This window comes from Rutidosis leptorrhynchoides, chromosome 3, assembly GCF_046630445.1.
Source record: "Rutidosis leptorrhynchoides isolate AG116_Rl617_1_P2 chromosome 3, CSIRO_AGI_Rlap_v1, whole genome shotgun sequence".
NCBI lineage: Eukaryota > Viridiplantae > Streptophyta > Magnoliopsida > Asterales > Asteraceae > Rutidosis > Rutidosis leptorrhynchoides.
The window spans coordinates 558,105,226-558,112,901 of NC_092335.1; positions in this window are offsets into that span (position 1 = coordinate 558,105,226).

Consider the following 7,676-nt stretch of genomic DNA (forward strand, 5'->3'; position numbering starts at 1 on the left):
GAGATCGTGAGTCGTGTAGTTTCGCTCATGAATTTTTAGTTGACGAGAGGCATAAGCAATAACTTTCGTTCGTTGCATTAGTACACACCCAAAACCATTTTTCGAGGCATTGCAATAAACAACAAAATCATTACTGCCTTCGGCGAGGGATATGATAGGTGCGGTGGTCAACTTCTGCTTCAAGGTTTGAAATGCTGACTCTTGTTCGGTGTCCCAAACGAATTTCTTCCCTTTGTGAGTCAGTGCGGTTAATGGGCGTGCAATTAGAGAGAAACCTTCAATGAACCTTCGGTAATAACCGGCGAGGCCTAGAAATTAGCGGATATGAGTTGGAGTAGTGGGTATTTCCCACTTGCTGATAGCTTCGATCTTTGTGGGATCAACTTTGATACCCTGATCACTCACAATATGACCCAAAAATTGGACTTCCTTCAACCAAAACTCACACTTGGAGAATTTGGCATAAAGTTGCTCTTGTCTCAAGAGTTCCAGTACGAGTCGGAGATGTTGCTCATGTTCCGCTTCACTTTTGGAGTAGATGAGGATATCATCTATGAAGACGATAACGAACTTGTCCAGGTATGGTTTGCATACATGATTCATGAGATCCATGAACACGGCAGGTGGTTTGGTTAAAACCAATGGCATCACAAGAAACTCATAATGACCATAACGGGTTCGGAACGCAGTCTTAAGTACATCGCTCTCTTTCACCCTCAACTGGTGATAACCGGATCGCAAATCGATCTTAGAGTAAACGCTGTATCCTTGCAACTGATCAAATAGGTCGTCAATCCTGGGAAGGGATACCGATTCTTGATCGTCAACTTGTTGAGTTCGCGGTAATCAATACACATGCAGAAAGATCCGTCCTTCTTCTTTACAAACAAAACAGGAGCGCCCCAAGGCGAAGAGCTTGGTTGGATAAATCCACGGTCTAACAATTCTTGTAGTTGACTCTGCAACTCTTGCATTTCGGAAGGTGCAAGTCGATAAGGTGCGCGAGCTACAGGTGCAGCTCCTAGTACTAGATCAATCTGGAATTCCACTGATCGCGGCGGCGGTAATCTAGGTAACTCTTTTGGAAAGACGTCGGGAAATTCGTTCACAATCCGTACATCATCAACGCTCTTCTCCTTGGTTTCTGACTTCTTCACATGTGCTAAAATAGCAAAACATCCTTTCCTCATTACTTTCTGTGCCTTCATGCAACTAATAAGGTTCGACTTTAGGCTACCTTTTTCTTCATACACAATCAATGGCATACCGTCTTCGTGAGGTATACAGATAATATTCTCTCCACAAACAACTTTTGCTCTTACTTTGGACAACCAATCCATACCAACTATCACATCAAAATTTCCCAACTTGATGGGTATCAAATCAATCTCAAAGTCCACACCAGCTAGGTTTATTATGCCTCCTCGGCCAATTTGGTCATCTTTCTCAAGTTTTCCATTGGCTACTTCAACAAGAATACTCTCGTCTAAAGGTACTAATAACCAGTCTATCTTAGAACAAAAAAGTTTACATACATAACTCCAATCGGCACCGGTATCAAATAATACAGAAGCAAATAGGTTATTGATAGTGAATGTACCTGTGACCAAGTCAGGCTCCTCACGGGCATCCCTGGCTTTCATGTTGAAAACCCTTCCACGTGCTGGCCCACCATCCTTCTTCTTGTTCGAACATTCGTTCTTAAAGTGACCTTGCTGACCGCACTCAAAACACTTTCTTAGTCCAGTAGGGTTTGTCTTCACAGCTGGGGTGGTGATCCTGCAATCTTTGCCAATGTGCCCAGTTCTCTTACACTTTTCACATACCACGTTGCAGTACCTAGTATGATGCTTATAGCATCTCTTGCACTGCGGGAGACTACCCTTGTAGTTAGGGTTCGGGTTGGGGTTCCTCCAGTCGTTGTTTCCCTTAAAACTCTCATGCCTCTTAGCTGGGTTCTGATCAAAGACCTTTCCTTTGTTGCCTTCCTACTTACGCTTCTCATTACTAGCTCCTGATTCTGATTTTGCTTTCTCTAGTTCCTTGCAGGTGATCTGGTTCGTCAAGGTGTGCGCTATGCGCATAGCTTCCGGGACATCTGCTGGTTTCGAAGAGGTGACATTTCCCTGAATGGTCTTGGGAAGTCCCCACAAGTACCGTTCCATTCACTTAAATTCAGGGGTAACCATCGTGGGGCACATCAAAGCTAACTCCAAGTACCTGCGGTTATAGCCATCAAGATCAGTTCCTACAACTTTCAGTTCCCAAAACTCCGCTTCCATCTTCTGAATTTCGGTTCTGGGGCAGTACTCCTCGATCATAGCACTTTTAAACTCCTCCCATGGTGTAGCATAAGCCTCGTCAATTCCCTTAGCCTGAGCAAGTGTGTACCACCAGGTTAAAGCGCCGTTCGACAACGTGCAGGAGGCATACTAAGTTTTGTTCACTTCTGAGCAGTTACTCACATGGAATACAGCTTCCAACTTCTCAAACCACCTCGTTAATCCAACCGGCCCCTCAGTACCACTGAAATTGTAGGGCTTGCAGCTCTGGAATTCCTTATAGGTGCACCCGTTCTGAATGTTTTGGTTAGCCGGTGGAGCTTGGGGGTTGGCATTCGCCATTGCTGCTGCTACTCGAGCAGTTATCATTTCCTCAATCTGTGCCGCTGTGGGCGTTTCCCTTGGAACTCTTTCGTTTGCCATTGATCTTCTAAACAAAATTTCGACTTAAGTCAAAATCCAGCAGTCAATAAGTCACAATATTATAGTATATGGTAACCAATATGGAATCAACATAAAACGCGTTAACTAAGCATGGCAAACAGCAGCAGATTGCACAAAAGCCAACATGCAATAATTTAAATAAACATCGTACAATAATTAAACAACATTAAGTTCTATTCATTAATAAGAATGTTTCATACATCTTCATAAGGTTCGTACAATACATGAATAAAACAAGAAACTACCAACGGGATTACGTAATGAAATCTAATACAATAGCCCTATGGTGATGGTGGGTAAATGATGTCCTTCAGGTGGGTCATCTGGTCCTCGAGCTCAGTCACCCGAGCACGGAGGGTATGCACTTCCCTCGTCAGCTCCTTGACGGTGGGAGCTACTGGTGGGGCAGGTGGTGTAGATGGTGCCAGTGGTGCAGACGGTGCAGTGCCAGAAGTAGAAGGTGCATAACGAGCGGCCTTACCCACGAATGGTTCAGCAGGATATGGCACAACCCGCTTACGGGCGGTAACCCTAACCAACTGTCCACGTGCGTCCACGAACGGTCTACCTCCGTTAACCCCTGGAATAATAGTACCATCAAAACGATACCGCTTCTTCTGCGGGGTAGAGGGCGGCTGCACGGGCTCCTCCTTAGGGTCCTCCTCGGAATCATTCTCGGAATCCTCCTCGCTGGTGACATCGGATGATGAACCGTCTGAATCATCTGAAGGCGGATCTGCCCGGCCGGTGGTCATAAGTCGATATCTGCCAGGCGAGATCGGCACGACACGTCCATCAGCAAGGCGTCTAGCCCAATGTCCTTGCTCATTACGGAAAGGACCATCCCCATTTCCCCCAGGAATCACAGTACCACCGGAATGGTGCTGTGGCCCCGGGAGTCTAGGGCTGGGTGGAGCTGGAATCTCCGCGAGATCCTCGTCTCCATCTGAGATGTCCATAATGTCAAGCACGAGTCCACGGGAAGGTGAATAGCCAGAGTCGTCGGAGGGTAGCGGTGACAGGATCTGTGAGTCAGCAACAATGGTAGGCGATGCAACGGACGAATCTGAGTCACTCTCCAAATCAACGATAATGGGCGGTATGTCCGACATCTGAACAAGAAAAAATAACTTTTTTCATGTCAGTAAGACATATAGCAAGCACATAATTAGGCACTACAGCATCCTAGCAGTACATAGCATGTCAATATTAACAGTATTAAACAAAAGTAACATGCAATCAAAGGCAGATAGTAGCATGCAGTAGTGAGAATGAACAGTAGCATACAGTAAGTTCAGCAGAAACAGGTAAACAAGCAAGTTGTAGATTAGTCCTATTAGTGAATCCTACTCTGTCTGGTCTAAACTCACTAATGCAACCTAATTCCCTACAACCAATGCTCTGATACCAAATGTGACGCCCCATACAAAACCAACGTGTACGGATCATCAACAACATGATTATTACAAGGTCAAACATTTTATATGCTGTTTAAAAAAAATAAGTTTGCATTCATGAAAAGGGGTAACGTCTTTACCGACGTCAAATGTTTTACAAATGAAAGTGTGCTTCTACGAATAGAAAGCAATAACATAAGTACGAGACTCAAAGGTCATTACAAATTCATTGTTCAAAAGTAACATAGATTGTGAATGCAAAGTAAATGTTTCATGTAGAGGCATCTCTAAACAAAAGCAGCGGGAGTCTACACAGCAAGTCTAACAGCGAGACTAATACAGCGGAAGCATCAAACGTCTAAGCACCTGAGAAATAACATGCTTAAAAGTCAACACGAATGTTGGTGAGCTATAGTTTAATTGTAACAGTAATGTAATGTAGGCCACGAGATTTCGTATTCAAAACAGTATGAAAAGTATATGCTTAACCGTGGGCACTTGGTAACTAACTTAACGTAAATATCACCCCTAAAAGTACACTTGGCGAGTGCGTAAGTTTACGAAGTATTAAACATCCGTTAAATACTAGCGCGACTAGCCCGAGTGGGGATGTCAAACCCTATGGATCCATATCTAAGATTCGTGTTCACCAGTTCAAAAACCAATGACTAAACGTTACCGAGCTAAGGGGAAAGTTTATGCCATTATATAACTCACACATATATAAAGTTTAAGTACTCGTGCCTAGTAAGTAAAACATAAAAAGCGTATGCATTCTCAGTCCCAAAAATAGTTGTAGTAAAAAGGGAGCTATAACACACAGTGAATGCGCGGTAAAAGTCGATATGAGGTAAGTAAGCAAGTAAGTCGGTCCGAAAGGTCGTTGATAATGCTAAAAACGAACATATATTTCATAGCATTATTCCTCAAGAAAGACAAGCTTTTAGTTGCAGTAGTTCTATTTACAAGTGATTTTCGTTTAAAAAATAAAAGGTGAAGACAAAAGACAGATTCGACGAATTGAAGACGCAAACGACCAAAAAGCTCAAAAGTACAAAATACAATCAAAGAGGTTCCAATTATTGATAAGAAATGTCTCAAAATTTCAAGAGTACAAGATTTAAAACGCAAAGTACAAGATATTAATTATACGCAAGGACGTTCGAAAATCCGGAACCGGGACCAGAGTCAACTCTCAACGCTCGACGCAATGGACTAAAAATTACAAGTCAACTATGCACATAAATATAATATAATATTTAAATAATTCTTATAATTATTTATATATTATATAATATATAAAAATCCGTCGGCAAGAAAGGAGCCAAAATGTGTGAGCTGGTTTTACAAACTCCGCGAGTTGCGGAGTTTGTAGTGAAAATGGGCCGCGAGTCGCGGAGTTCCCCTGGATAAAAATCCCTATAAAAGCCAGCGCAATTCGACGATTTATATATCATATATCTTTCTCTCTATCTCGTAAACACACACACACACACACACACACACACACACATATATATATACATATATATATATATATATATATATATATATATTATAATTTTAATTTTAATTTTAATTTTAATTCTAATAATAAGGGTATGTTAGCGAATATTGTAAGGGTGTAAGTCGAAATTCTGTTCGTGTAACGCTACGTTATTTTTAATCATTGTAAGTTATGTTCAACCTTTTTAATTTAATGTCTCGTAGCTAAGTTATTATTATGCTTATTTAATCCGAAGTAATCATGATGTTGGGCTAAAAATATTAAAATTGGGTAATTGGGCTTTGTACCATAATTGGGGTTTGGACAAAAGAACGACACTTGTGGAAATTAGACTATGGGCTATTAATGGGCTTTATATTTGTTTAACTAAATGATACTTTGTTAATTTTAATATAAAGATTTACAATTGGACGTCCCTATAAATAACCATATACACTTGATCGGACACGATGGGCGGGGTATTTATATGTACGAATAATCGTTCATTTAACCGGATACGGGAATGGATTAATAGTCACTAGAATTATTAAAACAGGGATGAAATTATGTACAAGGACACTTGGCATAATTGATAACAAAGTATTAAAACCTTGGGTTACACGCAGTCGATAACCTGGTGTAATTATTAAACAAAGTATTAAAATCTTGTTACAGTTTAAGTCCCCAATTAGTTGGAATATTTAACTTCGGGTATAAGGATAATTTGACGAGGACACTCGCACTTTATATTTATGACTGATGGACTGTTATGGACAAAAACCAGACAGACATATTAAATAATCCAGGACAAAGGACAATTAACCCATGGGCATAAAACTAAAATCAACACGTCAAACATCATGATTACGGAAGTTTAAATAAGCATAATTCTTTTATTTCATATTTAATTTCCTTTATTTTATATTTAATTGCACTTCTAATTATCGCACTTTTATTCATTGTTATTGTATTTAATTGCACTTTTAATTATCGTACTTTTTAATTATCGCAAGTTTATTTTATCGCACTTTTATTTATCGCAATTTCATTATCGTTATTTACTTTACGCTTTAAATTAAGTCTTGTATTTATTTTTAATATTTTACATTTGGTTTTAACTACGACTTAAGTTTTAAAATCGACAAACCGGTCATTAAACGGTAAAAACCCCCCTTTATAATAATAATAATATTACTTATATATATATTTGTATTTTTATAAAATAAAACTAATATAGCGTTAAGCTTTGTTTAAAGATTTTTCCCTGTGAAACGAACCGGACTTACTAAAAACTACACTACTGTACGATTAGGTACACTGCCTATAAGTGTTGTAGCAAGGTTTAAGTATATCCATTCTATAAATAAATAAATATCTTGTGTAAAATTGTATCATATTTAATAGTATTTCGTTGTAAAATTTAATAGTATTTTATACCCCTTAGCGAAAACATCAAGTATTTTTGGCGCCGCTGCCGGGGAACTTAAAATCTAGCTTAAACGCCGGAAGCGCAACGCTAATATATATATAAAAAAAAAAATATTTTTAGTTTACTTTTATAAAAATACGTTTTTGTAAAAATACGTTTTAAATATTCAAAAACATAAAAAAGAAAAACAAAAATATAAATATTTTTAAGAGTTTGTTAAATATTTAAGTTTTATAAAGTTTCTTTATTTTTATTTTATAAAAAATATAAGTTTTATTTAAATATTTTGTGTTTATTTAAAACATAAAAAATTTTAAAACCGAAAAAAAAATAAAATAATATTAACTTATTTTTAAGATTTTTATTTTTAATAAGTATTTTTATTTTAAGTTTTTGAAATATATTTTATATAAATTATATATCTATTATTTTATCAAATTATTATATAAAAAAAAGAACTGGCCAGATTAAAATCGAAGCCCAAAGCATATTTTAATTATAAAACGAAACTGGGCCGAACTGTTTCAGCCCAATCTGAGCCCAGTATTATCAAACCCCGCGACTTGCGGAGTTTTCCAGCTGGGAGTACCGCGACTCGCGGAGTTCTCTCTAACAGGCCACACAGAAACCCTAACAGC